The sequence below is a fragment of the Salmo salar genome, chromosome ssa11, assembly GCF_905237065.1.
Source record: "Salmo salar chromosome ssa11, Ssal_v3.1, whole genome shotgun sequence".
In the NCBI taxonomy this organism is placed as follows: domain Eukaryota; kingdom Metazoa; phylum Chordata; class Actinopteri; order Salmoniformes; family Salmonidae; genus Salmo; species Salmo salar.
In genome coordinates, this window is record NC_059452.1 from 94,868,842 (window position 1) to 94,896,039 (window position 27,198).

Genomic DNA, 27,198 nt, shown 5'->3' on the forward strand with positions numbered 1-27,198 from the left:
GTACTTAATACAGCTGGTGGCCACACCAGACACTGACTGTTACTTTGATTTTGACCCCCCCTTTGTTCAGGGACACATTATTCAATTTCTGTTAGTCACATGTCTGTGGAACTTGTTCAGTTTATGTCTCAGTTGTTGAATCTTATGTTCATACAAATATTTACACATGTTAAGTTCGCTGAAAATAAACGCAGTTGACAGTGAGAGGACATTTCTTTTTTTGCTGAGTTTCAGAATCCTTACAATTGTGAGAGATCTTGGTTGACATGACCAGACACAGTCACTAATGATGTCCAGGGGATCAGAGAAAAACCTCCCAGTGAGTTGTGCTGGAGTTGGGTGGGGATTTTGGGGGAGACGTGTGTGTACTGTATGTAGGTATTGACAGGAGAGGGTCTGAGTTGTGTTTATAAGTCGCTCATGCCGTACAGGGCACTGGAGAAGGAGATGTAGTCCAGGGCGCCTGGGGGCGCGTCACTGCCAATGTACCTGGTCATGAGGCTGACACAGTCGTCGGCCTGCTCTGGGGGCAGCTCCCTGCGCAGTTCTTCCACAGTAATGTATGTCTGGGAGGGGAGGACACAGGTCAACAAAGGTCATCAGGGGATATCAAAGGCACAGACACCACAAAATAACCTAAACCAATGGCTCAAATGAGCTGTTACTTCATGTGACCGACGGAGTTTACAGAAGAATAAGTGCAATAATGGTTCCGCTAAACTCACCTTGTCGGAGGCCAGGATCTTGAAGGAGGCCATGACCTGGTCAGCGGTGTCTGTCTCGGCTGTCTCACGGGTCATGAAGTCGATGAAGGCCTGGAAGGTGACCACGCCTGTGTTGTTGGAATCCACCAGGGTCATGATGTGGGCAAACTCCACCTCACCCTGAGGGTCACACACAGACAGACATAGGCCGAGAGAGGAAGGAAGACAGGGTTATTTGAGTACAACAAATAATGACTCACACAGAAACCAACATATGTCCATTGCCCCAAATGACTGGGTCCTAAAGCAGTCCCACTCACCAGATCAAAGCCCATGGAGATGAGACAGGCTCGGAAGTCGTCTGGATCCATCATGCCATTTCTCTTCTACAAAGGAAAAACAAAGATCACTAAACCACATGGACTGGAAAGATGACTGACAGGTGAGCTCAAGCTCCGTCTTACCCTGTCAAAGTGGTTGAAGGAGGCTCTGAACTCGTTGAGCTGCTCCTGGCTGGTGCCGTTAGCGTCACAGGTCAGGATCTGGTTCTCCACCTCGTTGATGGTGCGGACGATGGTGGTCAGGAGCTGCTCCCAGCCCACACGCACATGCTGAGATGAGGAGAATACAGGATTAGAATCTGAAGACTTTACAGACAGAGAGAGACAGACCGAGAGAGAAACAGAGAGACCGAGAAAGAGAGGGGAACCCTGTGGCAGTACCTCCATGGTAAAGTTGGTGTGCTTGTTGTCGAAGAGGAGTCTTCCTGGCTGAGCTGGTGGTCTCCCTCCAGTTTGTCGATGTTACACTTGTAGTTGATGATGTTCTGCTCGTACTGCTTCAGGTTGCTCATCTGTTCCTCCAGGGAGCCGGCGATGTCCACCATCACATAGCTGATCTCCGACAGGAGGAGACAGGGGCTGTGTTAGTGGGACATGTACAGAGTACAATGACACTTCATCAATAATATCATGTTAATAGATGCCATTTAGCAGACACTTTTATCCAAAGCAACAGTCATGCATGCATACATTTTACGTATGAGTGGTCCCCGGAATCAAACCCACTATCCTTGCATTGCAAATGCCATGCTCAACCAACGAAGCTACAGAGGAACACCATTCATTCATTTAATTGTATTTATTTAGCCAGGATGATCCACTCATTAAGCATTGCCACTGTTTTCCAGGGAGCCCTGGGTTCCATAAAATCAATAAAAACATTTATGCACATCACATAAAAGTTGTGTTAATACCAGGATTCATTGACTGTCTTGAGAGGATATGCTTGAACAGTTATAAACAACTCTGGAATAATCTAATGAAGAGTGAGTTTGAGTGGGAGCTGTTGAGCGTTACTGTACCTCCATCTTGGTCTGAATCCAGGGTCCAATGATGTTGGCCTGGGCAGCAAACTGGCGCCTCAGCCTCTCGTTGGACTGCTGCCTGGCCACCTCCTCCTGCAGCATCAGGGCTCTGAGGGGCACCAAGTGTTTCACCTGCACACCACAGATAAAGGACGGGCAAAGCTGATCAAATCTCCACAAAGTTTAACAAAGGAGGTACAAAGTTGGACCTGGAGCTTGATGTATCCTAATGGTTCAGTGTTACAGACTGAATGATAACCAAAGCACTGTTGCATTGAGTTGTTCAATGTTCGTCCTTAGAATGAGAAGGGTCATCTCACTCCGTGAGTAGACAATATCTAAGAGATGGACATGTACTCACAGCATCCCACTTGTTGGTGATGTCCTGGGGGGAGAGGACGGTGTAGGGGTTGACTGACAGCTTGATACCGTAGGTCTGAGCGATCTTCACAATCTCACTCTGGATGCCCATGGTGGCCATGTGCTCCTTATCAGCCTCTGGTAGGGTGGCCTTGAACTGGTAATCAGACTCTGAGGAAGAGGAGGAGGAGAACAAGAGAGGAAGAATAGGATCAGCCAATAATAAATGAATGAAATGAGGATATGACAAACTAGCTACCCTCCTATCATGTCTCCTACCTGGATCTCCTCAATGCTGTGCACAATGAACATATCCTGTAAGTCCTCCATGGCTCCATCCATCCAGTTGTTGAAGGGAGCTGCTCTCTTGGCGAACTCCAGGTATAGCTGATCAATGGTTTCCCACAGCTTCTCCACACGCTGAAAAAACATGCATTTAATGTTATCAACTGGAAACTAAAGACTTGTATGGAAGCTGAATAAAAGGACATAACATCTGAAGCCTATTTGTGTAAGTAGGGTAAGTTATGTAGAGGTCAGGAAGTCATGGTGTTATGTGGAGGTTTGAAATAGGGTCATGTCTGTCTGTCTCCAGGGTACCTCAAGTGAGTCTCTCCTCTTTTGGTTGTCCCACTGGTCACAGATGCAGTGGGCGTTGATGGTGACAGTGTCATGATAGTCCAGCTCACTAGGACATGAAGAATATGAGATTGGAGGTAGCATTCCCTCAGAGAGTGATTTTAGACCATTAGAAAGAAGGGTGATTATTTTCTATTTCTCACTCTCTCTTTCATTCTATCTATCTTTATCATTCCATCAATCTCTCTTTCATTATCATTCCATCAGTCTTTCTTTCATTCTATCTATATCATTCCACCAGTCCTTCTTTCAGTCTCTGTCACTCTCCATCTAATTTCTTTCTCTGGCTCTCTCTTTCTTTCGCACTCTCTCCATCTCTCTCCTTACTTGAGCTCCTGGGCGATGGCAGCGATCTGTTCCACTGTGTCCTGGTGGGCGGCCAGGTCAGACTCAAACGCCTCGTGTTTCCTCATCAGACCCTGATCTCCATCAGAGAGGCCGACTCATAGTCCTTCATGGACAGCAGCTCCACCTTACCTGAAGACCACAGGGACACACACTGACATAAAGTAGAAATACCTTAGATCTATTATTACACAAACTAAGTTTAAAGGAGGGTTTTTACAACCTTCTTAACACAAACCCTCCACTTGATTTGAGATAATTGAGAGTCTCCGTCCTCATCTCCCACACCTGAGGTCCAGGACTCATGCAGGACTCATGCAGGACTCATGCAGGGAACACTTCAATTTAACCTTGCGCAATACCCTAGATGCAGTTGCACCCCTAAAAACTAAAAACATCTGTCATAAGAAACTAGCTCCCTGGTATACAGAAAATACACGAGCTCTGAAGCAAGCTTCCAGAAAATTGGAACGGAAATGGCGCCACACCAAACTGGAAGTCTTCCGACTAGCTTGGAAAGACAGTACCGTGCAGTATCGAAGAGCCCTCACTGCTGCTCGATCATCCTATTTTTCCAACTTGAGGAAAATAAGAACAATCCGAAATTTCTTTTTGATACTGTTGCAAAGCTAACTAAAAAGCAGCCTTCGCAAATGGAGGATGGCTTTCACTTCAGCAGTAATAATTTTATGAACTTCTTTGAGGAAAAGATCATGATCATTAGAAAGCAAATTACAGACTCCTCTTTAAATCTGGGTATTCCTCCAAAGCTCCATTGTCCTGAGTCTACACAACTCTGCCAGGACCTAGGATCAAGGGAGATACTAAAGTGTTTTAGTACTATATCTCTTGACGCAATGATGAAAATAATCATGGCCTCCAAACCCTCAAGCTGCATACTGGACCCTATTCCAACTAAACTACTGAAAGAGCTGCTTCCTGTGCTTGGCCCTCCTATGTTGAACATAATAAACGGCTCTCTATCCACCGGATGTGTACCAAGCTCACTAAAAGTGGCAGTAATAAAGCCTCTCTTGAAAAAGCCGAATCTTGATCCAGAAATTATAAAAAACTATCGGCCTATATCGAATCTTCCATTCCACTCAAAAATTTTAGAAAAAGCTGTTGCACAGCAACTCACTGCCTTCCTGAAGACAAACAATGTATACGAAACGCTTCAGTCTGGTTTTAGACCCCATCATAGCACTGAGACTGCACTTTTGAAGGTGGTAAATGACCTTTTAATGACGTCAGACCGAGGCTCTGCATCTGTCCTCGTGCTCCTAGATCTTAGTGCCGCTTTTGATACCATCGATCACCACATTCTTTTGGAGAGATTGGAAACCCAAATTGGTCTACATGGACAAGTTCTGGCCTGGTTTAGATCTTATCTGTCGGAAAGATATCAGTTTGTCTCTGTGAATGGTTTGTCCTCTGACAAATCAATTGTACATTTCGGTGTTCCTCAAGGTTCTGTTTTAGGACCACTATTGTTTTCACTATATATTTTACCTCTTGGGGATGTTATTCGAAAACATAATGTTACATTTCACTGCTACGCGGACGACACACAGCTGTACATTTCAATGAAACATGGTGAAGCCCCAAAATTGCCCTCGCTAGAAGCCTGTGTTTCAGACATAAAGAAGTGGATGGCTGCAAACTTTCTACTTTTAAACTCGGACAAAACAGAGATGCTTGTTCTAGGTCCCAAGAAACAAAGAGATCTTCTGTTGAATCTGACAATTAATCTGGATGGTTGTACAGTCGTCTCAAATAAAACTGTGAAGGACCTCGGCGTTACTCTGGACCCTGATCTCTCTTTTGAAGAACATATCAAGACTGTTTCAAGGACAGCTTTTTTCCATCTACGTAACATTGCAAAAATCTGAAATTTTCTGTCCAAAAATGACGCAGAAAAATTAATCCATGCTTTTGTTACTTCTAGGCTGGACTACTGCAATGCTCTACTTTCCGGCTACCCGGATAAAGCACTAAATAAACTTCAGTTAGTGCTAAATACGGCTGCTAGAATCCTGACTAGAACCAAAAAATTTGATCATATTACTCCAGTGCTAGCCTCCCTACACTGGCTTCCTGTTAAGGCAAGGGCTGATTTCAAGGTTTTACTGCTAACCTACAAAGCATTACATGGGCTTGCTCCTACCTATCTTTCCGATTTGGTCCTGCCGTACATACCTACACGTACGCTACGGTCACAAGACGCAGGCCTCCTAATTGTCCCTAGAATTTCTAAGCAAACGGCTGGAGGTAGGGCTTTCTCCTATAGAGCTCCATTTTTATGGAATGGTCTGCCTACCAATGTGAGAGACGCAGACTCAGTCTCAACCTTTAAGTATTTACTGAAGACTTATCTCTTCAGTAGGTCCTATGATTAAGTATAGTCTGGCCCAGGAGTGTGAAGGTGAACGGAAAGGCTGGAGCAACGAACCGCCCTTGCTGTCTCTGCCTTGCCGGTTCCCCTCTTTCCACTGGGATTCTCTGCCTCTAACCCATTTACAGGGGCTGAGTCACTGGCCTACTGGTGTTCTTCCATGCCGTCCATGGGAGGGGTGCGTCACTTGAGTGGGTTGAGTCACTGATGTGGTCTTCCTGTCTGGGTTGGCGCCCCCCCCCTTGGGTTGTGCCATGGCGGAGATCGTTGTGGGCTATACTCGGCCTTGTCTTAGGACGGTAAGTTGGTGGTTGGAGACATCCCTCTAGTGGTGTGGGGGCTGTGCTTTGGCAAAGTGGGTGGGCTTATATCCTGCCTGTTTGGCCCTGTCCGGGGGTATCATCGGATGGGGCCACAGTGTCTTCTGATCCCTCCTGTCTCAGCCTCCAGTATTTATGCTGCAGTAGTTTATGTGTCGGGGGCTAGGGTCAGTCTGTTACATCTGGAGTATTTCTCTTGTCTTATCCGGTGTCCTGTGTGTATTTAAATATGCTCTCTCTAATTCTCTCTTTCTCTCTTTCTGTCTTTCTCTCGGAGGACCTGAGCCCTAGGACCATGCCTCAGGACTACCTGGTATGATGACTCCTTGCTGTCCCCAGTCCACCTGGCCGTGCTGCTGCTCCAGTTTCAACTGTTCTGCCTGCGGCTATGGAACCCTGACCTGTTCACCGGACGTGCTTGTTGCACCCTCGACAACTACTATGATTATTATTATTTGACCATGCTGGTCATTTATGAACATTTTAACATCTTGACCATGTTCTGTTATAATATCCACCCTGCACAGCCAGAAGAGGACTGGCCACCCCTCATAGCCTGGTTCCTCTCTAGGTTTCTTCCTAGGTTTTTGGCCTTTCTAGGGAGTTTTTCCTAGGGAGTTTTTCCTAGCCACCGTGCTTCTTTCACATGCTTTGCTTGCTGTTTGGGGTTTTAGGCTGGGTTTCTGTACAGCACTTTGAGAATATCAGCTGATGTACGAAGGGCTATATAAAAATAAATTTGATTTGATTTGATTTGAAATTTGATTCTGCTTGAACTTCTCAGCAAGGTGGTCCAGTCTCTCCAGGCGTCTGATCTCAGTGAGCAGCCATTCCTCATAGCCCTTCTCTACCTGCTCCAGACCCTTCCAGGCATTGGCAATGTCCTGAGAAGAGACAGATATCCAAGAGAAACCAGGGACTCAGTCAATAGAGAACATAACAGACTTGACCAGATTATGGTAATGAGAGTGAAAGTCAGAATCACTGGGGTGGCTGTGGGGAACATACCGAGACCATCTTTTCCTCAGAAGGCATGAAGGCGGGCCTGTTGCTCAGCCTCAGCTTGGTCTGCAGGGTGTTGAAGTTGATCTCCAAGTCATTGGGAGGCTTGTGGACGCAACGGTAGTCACGGAAGTCCTCCAGCTTCTTCTGCATGGCGCGCATGGTCTGCTCCGCCACGCGGTTCTCCAGCCAGGGGATGGTGTGACGGATCCATTCCAGCAGCTAGGTGGAGGGGGAGTACAGATATGTTACGCACTGAAGCCATCGTAACACAGAGACATTATTTTGAATGGATCCAGAACAGGGCAAACTAAAGGGTGCCCACCTCACTGGCCAGCGTCTCATACTCCTCCATCAGCTTCTCGTTCTCTTGGTTCACAGCCAGCACCTTGCAGATCCTATTGGCAGCTGTCTCGGCCTAGGACACAAGAACATTGATCAGAGGGGAAAGGCTACGTAGAATGGTGGTCAGTGGGGAAGCCTCACCTGCTCTGCTCCAGCAAAGGCGTGATAGAAGCAGGACACATAGGTCATGATGGCTTTCTCATCGGGCTTTGGCGTGTTCACAATATCTAAAATGTAGAGAAAAAGTTAAAAAGATTGCCAAAGATATGCAGAGAAATATTTACTCTTATTTGGTTCAGACAATAAAACAACTTCATAGTTAAGAATACTATAACAATATGGAAGAAAATGAAACATTCTACAAGAACCAATATCACTCCCTAAAAACAATAACCTTATGGAACAATCCTTGGATAGCTGTTCAGAATTCATCGATAAATTGGTCCACATGGAAACCTGAAGGCATAGAACCCGTAAATGACTTGGTTACAGAAAATACATTCATTTCCAATAAATCATTAAAAAGTAATTTTGGACTGATCAATGTAGATAGTTTCAAATACATGCAACTTAAAACCTCTTACATCTAGATGTTCCGCTAGCGGAACACCGCTCCAATATCCAATGAAAGGGCGTGGCGCGAATTACAAACTCCTCAAAAATCCCCAAACTTCCATTTTTCAAACATATGACTATTTTACACCATTTTAAAGACAAGACTCTTCTTTACCACATTGTCCGATTCCAAAAAGGCTTTACAACTAAAGCAAAACATTAGATTATGTAATGGTTAAATAAAAAAAAATACAAGTATAGACCATATATTGTGTTCCCTGTGGTTATAAAAAAAGAGCAGAAGCTCTGAATTATCATTTCAGACCACAGTCTTACCTACCTACAGGTAGGTAAGACTGTTCCTCATGGAAAAAGCCTCCACTTATATGTCAAAGATAATAAAACAAAAACACTACAGTAGATATTACAGTATACTACAGTCTGCAAAAACACTACATTATTTACTATAGTATATACTACCAGTTCTTTTAATACAGTATTTACACTATAGTAAACTGTAAATACTACAGTAAAGTCAGCAAAAACACTACAGTGAATACTATAGTATTTATACCACAATATACTACAGTATTTTTTATTATGTGGGTATCTTTAATTGTTGTAGTGCTGTAAGATAGGTTGTTCACCTTCTGCATCCAACATCTTGGGGATGTCCAGGTACTTCTCTTCCACCTCGAAGGCAATGTAGAGGTTTCCCATGGGGTCATCCTAGAGACATACAAGACATGTCTCAGTGAATAAGAGACTAGTACCTGTAGGAGCAGACAGGATACGCTCATAGCCATGCTGAACTGTAGAGGCAGCTTTCTTTATATTCACCACTAAATGAATACTGATTTAAAGATGTTGCTTCAGAATAACTGTTCACTTTACAATAGAACTAAGATACTGAATTAGATTAGTTATCATCATACTCCATCACATTGTAATCACAATTATTGCTATTTCTGAAATTCTATCCTGAAGAAGATGATGCTGGAACAGCTACTGTATGTTTTGTACAGGCCTAAGGTTCCATTCAATTCAAAACGAAACATCATTGTTTTTAAGAATAGAAAACTGAACCAACTCGAACAGGTGTGAGATTGTTATTTCAAACCAGTGTCTTAACGGAAATGGACTGTCAGTAATGTTAGCCACAGCACAGTTCAGTTCTCTATGCCAGTTCCTCCATCCTCACCACTGTTCATTTACAAAACAAAGAAGAATCATAAATACCATGAAATACATCACAGAATAGACATAGAGTGGCAGGTAGCTTAATGGTTAAGAGCGTTAGGCTATTAACCAAAAGGTTGTGGGTTGAATCCCTGAACCGACTACGTAAAAATATGACGATGTGCCCTTGAGCAAGGCACTTAACCCTAATTGCTCCTGTAAGTCGCTCTGGATAAGAGCATCTGCTAAATGACGTCACTATGGGCGAGACGCTGATGTGGGCTGTTTGAGTGATGTTTGTGTGGGCCAATGGAGAGACTGGCTGAGTGTAGATCAGGGAAATGAGGACCAATCATGCAGGGATGTGGTAGGGTGGGGCCAGAGACAGCACCTTGCGCAGTTTGGAGTAATCAATGAGGTCAGGTCTGTGTCTGTAGATGAAAGCACACAGTGCCAGGCCATCCTTCCAACTGAGACACAGACCCTGGAATAGGGGGAGAAGGATGGAGAGAATGATATACAAATCAATCAAAGATGAAAAGGAGGAACAAAAGAGATTGATATGGAAAAAGAGGTAAACAATGAGATGAGGAAAATATCCTGTAACAATTGAGCAGATTGAGATGATTCAGAATTAAAACCATGATTTAAAGCCATATCAGTGAGCCAGCGTGGTGACCAGAAGAGGGTAGTGGCTGCTCACCTGATGTGGAAGTTCTGCACATTGACATTCCTGTAGGGGTCTGTCTTTTTCTGGCACCAGAGCAACAGACCCTCCTTAGCAGAGGTCTCTGAACACACACAATGATGTAAGGATGATCATTTGTTTAAAAGAAGCCCTTGGTAGCATAGAAATAACCCTAACCATTAGACATGCCTATTCAATTTGTTGCATAGTTGAATGAGGCCTTAACTGTACTGTTAGAGACTTTTGCTGTGTGTCTTTGAAGAGTTCTCACCCTCTACAGAGATGTCCTGGATGGCGAAACGCAGGATGATGGTCCAGATCATCCCCAGGGTCATCTTTACATTACCATCCACAATCTCTGCAAAGGTCAAGGGTCAGTTAGATAGGAGGATAGAGACAATAAGATGTGAAAATACATTTACAGGAAACTCCATACATCAAGTAGATGAATGCTATGAGAATATAAGCCGGAGAAGGGTTTGGAAGGGTATAGAAGGGTTTGGAAGTATTTGAACGTATTTGGAAGGGTATAGAAGGGTTTGGAAGGATTTAGAAGGGTATAGAAGGGTTTAGAAGGGTATAGAAGGATTTGGAAGGGTATAGAAAGATTTGGATGGGTATAGAAGGACTTGGAAGGATTTGGAAGGCTATAGAAGGGTTTGGAAGGGTTTAGGGTTTGGAAGGGTTTTGGGGTGCGAGGCCCACCCTCAGCACCAATGGACACCAGCTTGACTCCCTTGCTGCAGATGAAATCCAGTGCCTTGTTCACATTGGCGATCTTGTGGAAACGCATTTTACCTTTGTCTGGCTTGGGAAGCCTTTCACCTGCACATCCAAACAAACACGACATGGACCCATTAGTTAGCATTAGGGAATGGCAATAGTGAACTGTACTTAGAATTTGACCATGCAGAAAAGAGAAAAGGGTGTCCAACTACCTGAGATGACTTCAAGCAGCAACATGAGTTTGAGTCCATTCCTGAAGTCCTCCTCAATGTTCTCAATCTCTGTACCCGCTTTACGCAAGTGAGAGTTGCACCAGGCAGTGAAGGTCTGAGAGAGAAAGAGCGTATTACAATAATGCATAAAAATGATCCTAAAATGCGTGATGCGTCACTTATGAAACACCTTTATATCTAGCTCCATATGTTTTTCAGGGATTATGGGTCAATATATCTACGTTACCACTGATCCTGCTTTGGTTAATACAAATTCTAGAAAACAATCAACTTGAAAGCTGCAGTGCACAATGATCTCATGTCATCTGCCACATCCACTGTATAACAGCTTGTGGAAAAACACCTTTCAGTATCATCATGTATGCAGCATTAGGTTTTCAAGCTACAACTAACCGTCTGAATAGTTAGTTCAGTATCAAGACATAGGTAAATACCATACTCAAAAATGTACATTTACCCTATTTTCAAATACTGAGAAATAGCAGTAGCAATACAAAGCAGAGAGAGAGGAGAGTCTGAGGGAAGGACTGAACCTAGACAGACGAGAGTCTGAGGGAAGGACTGAACCTAGAGAGACGAGAGTCTGAGGGAAGGACTGAACCTAGACAGACGAGAGTCTGAGGGAAGGACTGAACCTAGAGAGAGGAGAGTCTGAGGGAAGGACTGAACCTAGAGAGAGGAGAGTCTGAGGGAAGGACTGAACCTAGAGAGAGGAGAGTCTGAGGGAAGGACTGAACCTAGACAGACGAGAGTCTGAGGGAAGGACTGAACCTAGAGAGAGGAGAGTCTGAGGGAAGGACTGAACCTAGAGAGACGAGAGTCTGAGGGAAGGACTGAACCTAGACAGACGAGAGTCTGAGGGAAGGACTGAACCTAGAGAGAGGAGAGTCTGAGGGAAGGACTGAACCTAGAGAGAGGAGAGTCTGAGGGAAGGACTGAACCTAGAGAGACGAGAGTGAGGGAAGGAATGGACCTAGAGAGAGGAGAGTCTGAGGGAAGGAGAGATAGTGAAAGGGAAAGAGGGCAAAATGGAGAGAGAGAGAGAGAGAGATTGAAGAATGTTCAGGTCCAATGTCATTTAATGTAAGTAAGGCTAGAAGAGGAGACTCTTCCGCAGCAGGTGCCTAACCCTCAAATCAACCCCTACTGCCATAGATGCCCAAATTTAGACTGGGTGGGGGGGGGGGCTAAGGAGGAGAAAGGAGGAGGTGGGGGTTGAAGGAGGCTATATCGGGTAGCCATAGGACACCAGGGGACAGCCGACAGCAGAGTATTCCTGCAGCAGACACTCTCAACCAACAGTGTGTGAAAAGGGAATGCTGGGAAAAGGAGAGGGGGCGTGTTTTTTTTTTTACCACTCTAGATGTTAGCTTTACAGTAATACCTTTACCCTGCCTACTGGTGATTTGGGATGGGATAATATCATACAATCAATCACCTTTTATCCTTCTTACTAAGAGAAAGGCAGTGACCACACAGTGAATTAATAAAAATGAAATAACTTCATGTGTTAAACTGAGACTTGAGAATGATAGATCAACTCATATGATCGATCATAATGATCGTCATAATGTTTTATTTACTTTGTAAATTGAATAACATAAAACTGGTGCTACAAAATGCCCAAGAACTCTGGAAAGAATGTTAATATGGAATGTATGTCTTGTGCATGACAGAGGTGAAAAGCATAACAGCAATAATTCTTCGAGAAATTAACAAGAAACAGATTTAGACCAAAGAGGCATTCATACTGGTACAGCAATGCCCTACCCCTACCTAACACCAACTTTATTGTTGAGAAAACTCAAGGCAAAAGCATAACAAATGGTGAACTACTATTTTTCTGAGTAACTCATTTCCAGATATCTCTTGCACTTAAAGCCACAATAACAAACAAGGCCTCGCCACAAAACTCATGTCTCAATGAACATTGTCTGAAGGTCAAACACTAACATTACATTAACTCACATAAGACAATGTTCCACGGCAGCACACAACACCATTCAGTAACTGAGCAACTCTTTCTCTAGATGAGAGTTACTGTATTAAACGATGATCATATAACTATCAGAACTAAGGTGTTAATACAACTTCCAGGCTAAAACATAATTTACAAAAAGGCTAAACTCCACCTGAAACTACGTCTGTTGCTGTCACTGAGGACTATATAGCTTCTCCAATGTATTAGCTCAAACCAGAGTGAACTATGAGACAAATACAGTGGCTATTATTATGGAGCCCTGTTGGCTTCAGGTTGTATAGCAGGTCTGAAGCTAAAGTTGTCCCATGTCATCCTTCCAAGTCTCATTTATCACTTGAACGTAAGGAAGCCTGGGAAACAGAGCTACATTTGGGGGTTAAGGTCAGTGAGAGACTGTGGCCCAGAGCCTGGCACTCCCAGTTGGCTGTAGGAGACAGTGGCCTGGGCCTGGGACTTCCAGGAGACTGTGGGCTGGGCATGGGACTTCCAGGGGACTGTAGGAGACTGTGGCCTGGGCCTTCCAGGGGACTATAGGACAGTGGCCTGGACCTGGGACTTCAAGGGGACTGTAGGAGACAGTGGGCTGGGCCTGGGACTTCCAGGGGACTGTAGGAGACAGTGGCCTGGACCCGGGACTTCCAGGGGACTGTAGGAGACAGTGGCCTGGACCTGGGACTTCAAGGGGACTGTAGGAGACTGTGGGCTGGGCATGGGACTTCAAGGGGACTGTGGGCTGTGCATGGGACTTCGATGGGACTGTAGGAGACTGTGGGCTGGGCATGGGACTTCAAGGGGACTGTGGGCTGGGCATGGGACTTCAAGGGGACTGTGGGCTGGGCATGGGACTTCCATGGGACTGTAGGAGACTGTGGGCTGGGCATGGGACTTCCAGGGGACCGTAGGAGACAGTGGCCTGGGACTTCCAGGGGACTGTAGGAGACTGTGGCCTGGGCCTTCCAGGGGACTGTAGGAGACTGCGGCATGGGACTTCCAGGGGACTGTAGGAGACTGTGGCATAGGAATTCCAGGGGACTGTAGGAGACTGTGGGCTGGGTCTGGCACTCCTTAGTAGTGCTTCCCTTCCTCCTCTTTCTACTAGTTTTCTTTCATTATTTGTTGTTTTTATGCATGAATACAATTGCTCACTGTTCGTTGTTGGCTTTTCCTGCCTAAGTTTGCCCACTTTGCCTGGGTCTGGGACTCCCAGAGAGTTGTGGGAGACTGTGGCCTGGGCTGGCACTCCCAGGAGGTTGTGGGAGACTTTGGCCCTGGGCTGGCACTCCTATGGGGGCTGTGCTGGCGCTGGGATTAGCACCCTCCACAGACACGCAGGACTGAGTCACTGGAACATCAGGCAGGAGCCCACCAGCTCTCTACTAACCATTGATGTTAGTTGGCAAGAATGTGGGGCCTGCTCCCTTAACATAGTGGTATGGAACACGCAAGCCCAAGGGCTCAGACAGAAGAAATAGACAGGCATCTGCACGTGGACGCACACACACAAGAAAATTGTGATTTATGCTTACATTTCAACCAAAACACTTTAACAATGTTTTATATCTTATAAAGAGCAACACAATATACTTTTGTGTCTGGCATTAAGCCAAAAAACACAGATGTCACCACATACATAAAATGCATAGCTCCCATCATGCAACAAATGTACTGCGACCATTTCCATGACTACCAGTTACCTTTGAGTTGGCAGCATAGACTTCTATAGCAAACAGTTGGTTGCCAGTCCCTTTCTGCTTGAATTGAATACCAAATACAATGCTCTTAGTTTTAGAGATGTTCAGGACCAGTTTATTACTAGCCACCCATTCCAAAACAGACTGCAACTTAGAGGTTTCAATGACTTCATTAGCTGTGGTTGATGATGCATATATGGTTGAATCATCAGCATACATGGACAGACATGCTTTGTTTAATGCCAGTGGCAGGTCATTGGTAAAAATAGAAAATAGTAGCAGGCCTAGAGAGCTGCCCTGCGGTACACCACACTTTACATGTTTGACATTAGAGAAGCTTTCATTAAAGCTTGTATTATTTCTTTGTACTCCCTGACGAAGGCCATGCAGCCAAAACGCGTCGGATTTTTTTAAAACCTTGTTTCTATTGAACATGCCATTCAAATAAAGGCATTTTAATTAATTATATCAAGGGTGTCTTGGTCCTCCTTTCTTTTTGATGACCAATTCACCCCTTTTACCAAAGAGCACCTTCTGTCTACCAAAATGTACTATTGTGTACCTCAGTAGCACTTCCCTTCCTCCTCTTTCTACTAGTTTTCTTTCATTATTTGTTTTTTTTTATGCATGAATACAATTGCTCACTGTTCGTTGTTGGCTTTTCCTGCCTAAGTTTGCCCACTTTGCCAATTAAGTAATCATTAAAATAATTGGCAACATCAAATGGTTTTGTGATGAAAAAGCCATCTGATTCAATGAAAGATGGAGTTAAATTTGTCTTTCTGCCCATCATTTAAACTACTCAAGTTTTTTTCCATCATTCTTTATATCATTGATCTTGGCTTCATAATACAGTTTCTTCTTCTTTTTGTCGAGGTGGAAGAGAAGTACCTGGACATCCCCAAGATGTTGGATGCAGAAGGTGAACAACCTATCTTACAGCACTACAACAATTAAAGATACCCACATAATAAAAAATACTGTAGTATATTGTGGTATAAATACTATAGTATTCACTGTAGTGTTTTTGCTGACTTTACTGTAGTATTTACAGTTTACTATAGTGTAAATACTGTATTAAAAGAACTGGTAGTATATACTATAGTAAATAATGTAGTGTTTTTGCAGACTGTAGTATACTGTAATATCTACTGTAGTGTTTTTGTTTTATTATCTTTGACATATAAGTGGAGGCTTTTTCCATGAGGAACAGTCTTACCTACCTGTAGGTAGGTAAGACTGTGGTCTGAAATGATAATTCAGAGCTTCTGCTCTTTTTTATAACCACAGGGAACACAATATATGGTCTATACTTGTATTTTTTTTATTTAACCATTACATAATCTAATGTTTTGCTTTAGTTGTAAAGCCTTTTTCGAATCGGACAATGTGGTAAAGAAGAGTCTTGTCTTTAAAATGGTGTAAAATAGTCATATGTTTGAAAAATGGAAGTTTGGGGATTTTTGAGGAGTTTGTAATTCGCGCCACGCCCTTTCATTGGATATTGGAGCGGTGTTCCGCTAGCTCACTTGAGTGGGTTGAGTCACTGACGTGGTCTTCCTGTCTGGGTTGGCGCCCCCCCCTTGGGTTGTGCCGTGGCGGAGATCTTTGTGGGCTATACTCGGCCTTGTCTCGGGATGGTATGTTGGTGGTTGGAGATTTCCCTCCAGTGGTGTGGGGGCTGTGCATTGGCAAAGTGGGTGGGGTTATATCCTACCTGTTTGGCCCTGTCCGGGGATTTCATCGGATGGGGCCACAGTGTCTCCTGACCCTTCCTGTCTCAGCCTCCAGTATTTATGCTGCAGTAGTTTATGTGTCGGGGGGCTAGGGTCAGTCTGTCACATCTGGAGTATTTCTCTTGTCTTTTCCGGTGTCCTGTGTGAATTTAAATATGCTCTCTCTAATTCTCTCTTTTTCTCTTTCTTTCTTTCTCTCTCTCGGAGGACCTGAGCCCTAGGACCATGCCTCAGGACTACCTGGCTTGATGACTCCTTGCTGTCCCCAGTTCACCTGGCCGTGCTGCTGCTCCAGTTCCAACTGTTCTGCCTGCGGCTATGGAACCCTGACCTGTTCACCGGACGTGCTACCTGTCCCAGACCTGCTGTCCCAGACCTGCTGGAACCCTGACCTGTTCACCGGACGTGCTACCTGTCCCAGACCTGCTGTTTTCAACTCTCTAGAGACAGCAGGAGCGGTAGAGATACTCTCAAAGATTGGCTATGAAAAAGCCAACTGACACTTACTCTTGTGTTACTGACTTGTTGCACCCTCGACAACTACTATAATTAATATTATTTGACCATGCTGGTCATTTATGAACATTTGAACATCTTGGCCATGTTCTGTTATAATCTCCACCCGGCACAGCCAGAAGAGGACTGGCCACCCCTCATAGCCTGGTTCCTCTCTAGGTTTCTTCCTAGGTTTTGGCCTTTCTAGGGAGTTTTTCCTAGCCACCGTGCTTCTACACCTGCATTGCTTGCTGTTTGGGGTTTTAGGCTGGGTTTCTGTACAGCACTTTGAGATATCAGCTGATGTAAGAAGGGCTATATAAATACATTTGATTTGATTTGATATATCCTTGTATTGCTACTGCTGTATCATCAAATTAGTTATCTAAGTGAGTCTCAGAAATGGCTAATATATGAATGTTATCTGATAATAGCAAGTTACTGATTTCATGAACCTTATTTCTAAGGCTACATATATTCATATGGGCTATTTTCAGGCCTTTCCTGGGTAGCCTATTAGAGATAGACATAATACTGAAAAGAGCAAACAAAGCAAGAGAAAAAAATATACATTCAGCAGTCCATTAATCAATTGGTGTGTGTGTGTGTGTGTGTGTGTGTGTGTGTGTGCTGCGGGGTTGAAGCTACGAACCTTGTCCACCCTCCCTGCTTCTGGGAGGGAGGGTGGACAATGAGTCTGTCATAGCGGATGTAAGCAATGTCCCCATGTGCTCTGGCAGCTTTCATGGCTGGGATAAGTTCTTTCCTCTTCTGGCGCACAGCTTCAGGATAGTCCTCGTTGAGGAAGATATACGTTCCTCTCAAGTTCTTGGGTCTCTCCAGAACAGCTATCTTGTCCTTGAACCTCAGGAACTTGACCACTATTGGCCAGGGCCTATCACCTGGGCCGGTGGTGGGTTTTCCAGTCCTGTGGGCGCACTCCACCTCAATCTTCCTGTGGTCCATCTTCAATTTCTGAGAGATCATTTTCCTCTCTTTGTCCTCAGACTCCGTCCAGGTCTCATGTGGAGATTCTGAAATTTCGTCCACAACCATGTTGTTTGCCTTGATTATCCCTTGAGTCTGATTTATCCGTCATTGTTATCATGGATTCACACAAAGAACTGAAGCCCTCTCTCAATGACTTGCATATTGCTGTCATCTTGCCGTTCTCCTGTTTCAACTCATCGAGCTGACCCTGGTAGAATAGCACACTGTTCTTCAGGTCCTGGACCTCTCTGGACAGGTCATCCATTCTTTTAGTTGAATCCATCAGTATTTGTACAAAACACTTGAAGCTATTTTTTTGTTGTTGTAACAACTGCTTGTAGAACTATTTTTGTTCATTTAAAAGATCCTTCACGTGTGATAGAGAGACACCACTGCCCTCAACGGTACTCCCACTGGCTTTGGTCTTTGTCATGGTAGCTAGCAACGTAGGTTACGCTGTTACTCCTCGCAGTTCCAGACAGGGCAGATCACAGGGAACATTGAAAACAACAAACAGCAGGGATCTAGACAGCCACAAACCCAGGACAATCCACGGTCCCAGCCACAATGCCTAACCGAGTCGCAGACTGAGATCAAGCCTTCAAGAAAACCCTGCTAGTTTGATATGCAGCTAGCTAGCAGCTAGGCTTGCTGCAACGCCAAATAGCTCCTCAGACCCGTCCTTTGTTGGCAGGATCACTGGACAGAGACTAGCCGTCCCAGCAACTGACGCCAACTGCATCGCAGGATCCAAACTAAGCTAGCTACTAAGAACTTTTCAATACACTTTCAAAACAACAAACTTTTCAAAACAACAAAATCAATCTGTTCCACATTCAACAGGAAGTGACGGGTTACAACATGGCCAAGGAGCAGCTATGGATGTCCACACAGACCCAACTGCACAGCCCAGATCAGTTTTAATTATTGTTTAGGTTATTTTTACAATAAGAATGATTCTTCAGTGCCTCTCGAGTGGCACAGTGGTTTAAGGCACTGCATTGCAGTGCTAGTTGTGCCACTAGAGATCCTGGGTTCAATTCCAGGCTCTGTTGCAGCCGTACGCATGGGGCAGCGCACAGTTGTCCGGGTTAGGGGAGGGTTTGGACGGCAGGGATGTTCTTGTTCCATCGTGCACTAGTGACTCCTGTGGTGGGCCGGGCACAATGCATATAACATTTGGAGTGTCTAGTTTGAGAAACAGACGCCACACAAGTCCTCAACTGGCAGCTTCATTAAACAGTACCTGCAAAACACCAGTCTCAACGTCAACAGTGAAGAGGCGACTCCGGGATGCTGGCCGTCTAGACAGAGTTCCTCTGTCCAGTGACTGTGTTCTTTTGCCCATCTTAATCTTTTATTTTTATTGGCCAGTCTGAGATATGGCTTTTTCTTTGCAACTCTGCCTAGAAGGTCAGCATTCCGGAGTCGCCTCTTCACTGTTGACATTGAGACTGGTGTTTTGCGGGTACTATTTAATGAAGATGCCAGTTGAGGACTTGTGAGGCATCCGCTTCTCAAACTAGACACTCTAATGTACTTGTCCTCTTGCTCAGTTGTGCACCGGGGCCTCCCACCCCTCTTTTTATTCTGGTTAGAGACAGTTTGCACTGTTCTGTGAAGGAAGTAGTACACAGCGTTGTAAAAGATCTTCAGTTTCTTGGCAATTTCTCTCATGGAATAGCTTTCATTTCTCAGAACAAGAATAGACTGACGAGTTTCAGAAGAAAGTTATTTGTTTCTGGCCATTTTGAGTCTGTAATCAAACCCACAAATGCTGATGCTCCAGATACTCAATTAGTCTAAAGAAGGCCAGTTTTATTGCTTCTTTAATCAGAACTACAGTTTTCAGCTGTGCTAACATAATTGCAAAAGGGTTTTCTAATGATCAATTAGCATTTTAAAATGATAAACTTGGATTGGCTAATTAAGTGATGGTTGCTGATAATGGGCCTCTGTACGCCTATGTAGATATTCCATAAAAAAAATATACCGTTTCCAGCTACAATAGTCATTTACAATATTAACAATGTCTACACTGTACTTCTGATCAATTTGATGTTATTTTAATGGACCAAAAATGTGCTTTTCTTTCAAAAACAAGGACATTTCTAGGTGACACCAAACTTTTGAACAGTAGTGTATGCTGAGCACTTGTTGGCTGCTTTTCCTTCACTCTTCGGTCCAACTCATCCAAAACTATCTCAATTGGGTTGTCGGGTGATTGTGGCCGGGTCATCTGATGCAGCACTCCATCACTCTTCTTGGTCAAAGAGCCCTTACATTGTCCTGTTAAAAAACAAATGATAGTCCCACTAAGCCCAAACCAGATGGGATGGCGTATCGCTGCAGAATGCTGTGGTAGCCATGCTGGTTAAGTGTGCCTTGAATTCTAAATAAATCAGACAGTGTCACCAGCAAATCACCCCCACACCATCACACCTCCTCCTCCATGCTTTACATTGGGAACCACACATGCAGAGATCATCCATCCACCAACTCTGCGTCTCACAAAGACACGGCGGTTGGAACCAAAAATCTAAAGTTTGGACTCATCAGACCAAAGGACAGATTTCCATCGGTCTAATGTCCATTGCTCATGTTTCTTGGCCCAAGCAAGTCTCTTCTTCTTATTGGTGTCCTTTAGTAGTGGTTTCTTTGCAGAAATTCGACCATGAAGGCCTGATTCACGCAGTCTCCTCTGAACAGTTGATGTTGAGATGTGTTTGTTACTTAAACTCTTTTTTGGGGGGCTGCAATCTGAGGTGCAGTTAACTCTAATGAACTTATCCTCTGCAGCAGAGGTAACTCTGGGACTTCCTTTCCTGTGGCGGTTCTAATGAGAGCCAGTTTCATCATAGCACTTGATGGTTTTTGCGACTGCACTTATTGAAATGTTCAGTATTGACTGACCTTCATGTCTTAAAGTAATGATGGACTGTTGTTTTTCTTTGCTTATTTGAGCTATTCTTGCCATAATATGGACTTGGATTTTTACCAAATAGGGCTATCTTCTGTATACCTTGTCACAAAACAACTGATTCGCTCAAACGCATTAAGAAGGAAAGAAGTTCCACTAATTAACTTTTAACAAGACACACCTGTTAATTGAAATGCATTCCAGGTGACTACCTCATGAAGCTGGTTGAGAGAATGGCAAGTGTGTGCAAAGCTGTCATCAAGACAAAGGGTGACTACTTTGAAGAATCTAAAATACATTTAGATTTGTTTAACAGTTTTTTGGTTACTACATGATTCCATGTGTTATTTCATAGTTTTGATTTCTTCACTATTATTGCACAATGTAGAAAATAGTAACAATAAAGAAAAACCCTGGAATGAGTAGGTTTCCAAACGTTTGACTGGTGCTGTATGTCTGCCAGCATTTGGGAGGGCTGCAGAAACCCCAATGACTATTTATAACTGCTAAAGGGCTAACATCATCAGCATAATTATTAGCCTTCTGGTGTCCAAAGTACAGTGAGTCTTCTAAGACTGTACAGACAGACTGAGGCTTCCATCCAGTGATGGATGACGCTTCATGGTGTCTACTGAAAGGTACACAAGGATTTATAAATGCTGCTTACAATGTCATCCATTTCGTATAGAATTTTTTGTTTATTATTATAATAATTTTCTTGCAATTCGTATGATATGTTACAAATTCCAATTCACACAATATGTTACAAATTGGTATGTGCTTCTTAAGATCCTGTTCAATCTCTTTACGTCACCTAGACACTTGCCCAACATAAAGTAAGGCCTTTGCCATGTACAGTCTGCTGTTGAAAGGCTGAACCTTACTGGAGAGGAGAAATTGACATAAATGTGGTCAATGACATTATTTGCAGGGATTAACTGCATCGGTCTCCATGACCTAAACAACCCTTACCCTCCAATCTCTCTCTCTTGAGATTCAGCTCCAATGCTCCACTTAGACGGATCCTGAATTTAGCTGATCAGAAATACCTGCATGACCTTGAGTCCTGACACCGATAACCCCCCACACCAGGCAGTTGATAGAAGCTGCCGTACAAGGACACATCTTCTGGAATAGCAACTGCCATTTGATCATACTGATGGCTTTCTCAGCCCCCTCCCTCCATCTACAGCCTGTAAAAGGCTCCCCAGCTTGCTCTCTCTCCCGACCTATTCAGCCGCCATAATTCCCTGATTTCCAAAACCTACGATTTGTACCTTAATTTAAGATTGCTAATCTTTCAGCGTGTAGGTGCAGATGGAAACCCCTTAAAAAACTGCTTGTATTAAAGTATTGAATGACTTCAGTCGCATAGTTTTAGTTAACATTAGGAGAAAATGGATGGATAGGAAAGGTCAAACAGGTGATGCAAAATACACCTGCTGTTTTTAATAAGTTAATACATAATGTTTACCATAGGAAGTTGTATTTGGAGTGTGTGGCTGTAATTCATTGCTAACCAGGCTTTAGTTCATTGCTAGTGGTGGTGCAACTGGTTCAGGACCGCCTGCATTTAGCCATACTGTATTAGGGTGTTAACGTTTTCAATGACTATGCAGTGGAGGCATGGATGGCCAATGGATAACTACGCAATAAGACATTGAGATGTTTTACAGGCTGGTATTTTAGCACAGCAATTAGTGGACTAGAATACACACACCACACTGGTTCATGTGCTGGAAAAGTATCAAAGCGATAGAAACATGACAAGAACATTTAAGCTGTTGTGGTTTCATCACTCACTTAGTCTGACAAACATCCATACAGCAAAATGTGTCCAGAGATGCTTAATTGGGAACAATACATAACAATCCACCAATCCCTCTGTGAAATTGAGCATGTCACCTGTGAGCCGGATGCATGTGGACTGGTGTAAAACTGGTTCCTTTCCTGGACAGCTGCATCCAACAATCTAACTAGCAACTAATGGAGGCCAACAGAGAGCTAACAGGTGGTAGACAAACACAGACAGTCCTGCAGCTGTCAGGATCCAGAGACCACAGGCAGGATCAGACAGTGCTCCATAAACATTGACTAGGCCTAATCCCTAGACTACACCACTGAGCCAGGGGAACACCCAACTACGTGTTACATCATCAAACATAAGTCTAAAATAGATAAACGTCTACAGAACATACATAGTGGAGTGGGCTCCAACAGGTAAAAAAATAATGCCCAGAATTATTTTTACAGGTAAATAGCACGCACATACCATTGCAAAAGGTTACCATACTCAACGCAATGAATTCTCAAAAGCCACAAAATAGGGGGCCCTAAGTGTTTACTAAGTGCAGTGTAACAGTCTCTGACGATCACAGTCTCTGACAATCATAGCTGATTTGGTTCTGGGTGCTGAGATTAATGCATTTCTATCCGAGCATCCTGACTATACAACTGGCAGCAACAACAAACAAGGATATTATAAGGCCCTCTGTGACAAGAATTTCCCTCGGCTTATGTGGAGTAAGTTAGTAAGCACATTTGTTCTTGAGCGTTTGGCAAACACCGTCGCTTAGTACTTGAAGAGGAACTTCTAGTCTTTCTGGTCAGATGCCTGCACTCCAAAATCAGGATTTCAGGCAGCTGTTCTAGAGTACTAAAGCCGTATTTGTTGTCATACCGACAAATGAAAAATAAATAAAAATAAAACTAAGAACGGTAAGAATCTAGAGGTTATTACCTCAGAAGATTTAGGTCCCTTATTGGATAAGACTAGTCTACCATGGTGTACTCTCATAAAACCCCAGAGAACAATGAAGAGGCAAAACACTTGCAGTAGCAATGGGATTGATGGGCTGTAGGAATATGATATAGGGGGTGTGGTGGGCGGGTTAAGCATGTATATTTCATTAGTCTATTTGGGGGTCTGAAATACAGTAAGCTCTCTTGCCACTCTACGTCTCCCTGTCTTGGTGTTGTCATCTGCTGCAGTTTCTGCAATATAGGAATTGAGCGACTTGCATTTGGCTCAACTACCCTCACACTGATGGGAAACCAATGTAGGCTAGCCTACCCCTGTCAATGACCACTATAAGACAAACAGTTGAAAATAGGTTGAAGTTCATATAAACTGGTATGTGCAATGAATCTTTACAAATCAAGCAGGTGAATGGCCAGTATTCAATTAGATCAGCCGACTTTAAATGTGATTCAGGCATCCTCCTCCCTACCTGTAGCTGGTCTAATGACCATTATACCCATCCCCAAAATGGTATTGTACAAGCAATCATTTAATCAATAAGTTCACTGGCAACTCATTCAAATTGTTATCAGGGACCTTAAGCGGTACAACAGACATACACAGTGTACAAAACAACAGAAACACCTTGACTGATTGACCAGGTGAACCCAGGTGAAAGCTATGATCCCTTATGTCACTTGTTAAATCCACTTCAATCAGTGTAGATAACATGAGGTTAAGGATTTTTAAGCCTTGAGACAATTGAGACATGGATTGTGTGTGTGCCATTCAGAGGGGGAAAGGGCAAGACAAAATATTTAAGTGCCTTTGAATGGGGTATGGTAATAGGTGCCAGGCGCACTGGTTTGTGTGTCAAGAATTGCAAAAACTGCAACTCTGCTGGGGTTTTCAGGCTCAACAGTTTCCCCTGTGTATCAAGAATGGTCCACCACCCAAAGGACATCCAGCCAACTTGACACAGCTGTGGAAAGCGTTGAAGTCCACATGGGTCAGAATCCCGGAGGACGGCTTTCAACACCTTGTAGAGTCCATATCCCGTAGTTCAGTTGGTAGATTACGGCGCTTCCAATGCCAAACTAGTGGATTCGATTCCCGGTAACACTTAAAATGCATACATTACTAAGTTGCTTTGGATAAAAGTGTCTGGTAAATGGCATATAATGTATATATTATTAAAGCAATATGGCACATCGGGGGTTTGTGGTATATGGCCAATATCCCAGGCTCAGGGCTGTTCTTATACACGACGCAACGTGGCGTGCCAAGATACAGCCCTTCGTCTTGCTATATTGGCCATATACCACAACCCCCCGAGGTGCCTTATTGCTATTATAAACTAGTTACAAACGTAATTAGAGCAGTAAAAATAAGTTGTCACATCCTTGGTATATGGTCTGATATGCCACGGCTTTCAGCCAATCAGCATTCAGGGCTCGAACCCGTTTATAATATAATATTAGGAAAGTGTTTCTAATGTTTTGTCCACTCAGTTTATATCCAGAGGGTACATATCCTGCACGCTACATAGGTACCAATCATTCATTTTGTAAATAGTAACGCCATGCAAAATTTGTAGGCCATATACTTGTGGGCCAAATCACCTTGCGCTGCTGTTTTTCCCAGGCGGGGTCCAATAGAAGGTCCCTGTCCCAATCATCCTCTTGGTTCATGTAGACGTGCTCCGAGTCCGAAGTCATCATGTAGGAACCACATTGCACCTGCGTTTCAATTGCTGTCATTTCGATGTCTCCTTTGGGAGATGCTTATCCCCTCGACCTACTCAATTTCATTTGCACTTTTCAATTAAACATACACGCGCTGAGCCGTCAACTCTTAAGCCCGCAAAATTGTAGGAACACTTTCTGTGGCAGAGACAACTGCACCCGATTACAGATTCCTTCCTATAGGTTAGAGCTAGATGGTGCTCCCACCGCACGAAGTAGACTGAGCTCAAACCCCTGGTCAGTGGACACACGTAACAGCATCCCGTTACATATGACTGGCTTGACCTGGTACTATAAGTGACACTAAAAAGACTAGGCAGAACTAGTGGATTTGCATGTATGCCTCTTGCAGATGCATCGATCTAGAATGCAAGAGTTCTCATCGACAGATCAATATGGGTCACAAAAAAACATGTGTAAGATATACATTCCAATCAAGTCCTCGATATGTCGCCAATTGTGACAGGTCTTGGTGGGCACTGCCACTAACCAGAGGTCGCAGGTTCAGGATATGTGAGAAATGATCAAAACCAATGTGAAAGGCTTTATGCCACATTCACATAATGCAGAGCATTGTGTCATACTTCTTAGTTCAGTAAACATGTCCCTTCATGCCCATAAAAAAGTAGGCTATCCAAAACAAATGAGTTGTTTCAATGTCATTTATTGAGACTTACAAAGAACAACGTGTCTTAATTGAAATGAATTTAACAGCTACAAATTAAAACAAAGTCTCAATTAAGCATCAGGTGATTCATTTATATATCTTTCAATAAATGGTTCTGCAATCAGCAACCTGTCTTTCATTTTCTGTAATGGACAAATAACAGTAATCTACAGATGTACAGTATTTTCCCTGATTTCTCATAAAGCTTGGTTTTAAATATACTTTTCAGTCCTAATCCACATGCGGTCAAACAAGTCTCTGTAAAAATGTTGTCAGGAATTCCAATGGACGAAAGATTGGGAAACTGGAGGAAAAACTGTTTAGTAGTGATATTAGTGCCAATTTGAAACTATAACGTGACAGATAGGTAAGGGAACTTTGATTGAAACCGTGCACGGTGTATCGTAGGCCGATAGTCCAGCTCTCATTCACTGAGGGAGGCCACTGAAGTCCTCAATAAACACAGCAATACAAACTTAACAAAAAAAAAAAAATATGGTGGAATTTTGGTGTTTGGCTGCATTTACACAGGCAGCCCAATTTTGATCTTCTGCCCAATTATTGGCAAAAGATCTAATCTGATTGGTCAAAAGCCCAATTACTGGCAAAAGATCCGAATTGGGCTGCCTGCGTAAAAACAGCCTAATATATCTTAAATCAACCAGATGATTACATTAAGGTTCCCAATCAATGTTTGCAAATTGTAATCAGACAATTTAACAGGGTGATTGGGATATGTAGAATTTACTTAACTAGACAGGGAACGTAGAATACTGAATGTTGTCCTCTTGACATCCATATCTAACGCAGCTGTGGAATGTTCTCTAGGTGACGGTGTTGTAAGCCTGTAGATATACTGGTTATGGGATCAGAGTGAGAGGGTTGGCGTTGTGCTGCAGATTGAAGGGGGGGGGTAGGTGAATTTGAGCGGGGCAGTGGTGCATTGGTTACTCACCCAGCATGCGTGGGACAGAGGTCGATAGCCCTACCTCCCTCCCTCCGTTCATCTGGCCTTTTGCGTACCACTGCGTCCTTAGCCGTTCAAAGCACAGCTGGAACGCCTCAGTTTTGAGCGTGAATGCACATCTTGTCTCACTGGAAATACCTCAGAAAAATATGCCACAACACAAGCATACGCAACAACTCCAGCATTCCCCAATCTGATCACCCTCAATTACAATAACATAAGTTTCTTAAATCTGTTTTGAGTACAGGTTTAAAACACATCTGTGATTAATTGAAGATTCATTTAATGACATTATACAGTGTGATTCATTTCAATTTGGCAAAATGATTCCTTTAAAAACATCAATAGAATCAAAGAAAATAAGAAAAATCCATGACTACTGTTGATGGGGGTCGTCTAATTTCGGAAA

At 43.6% G+C, this 27,198-nt stretch overlaps 1 pseudogene; it reads right to left on the reverse strand.

Moving 5' to 3' along the window:
- Positions 1 to 377: 377 nt before the first annotated feature.
- LOC106563641 (alpha-actinin-3-like) lies at positions 378 to 25,401 on the reverse strand (annotated as a pseudogene).
- Positions 25,402 to 27,198: the final 1,797 nt, after the last annotated feature.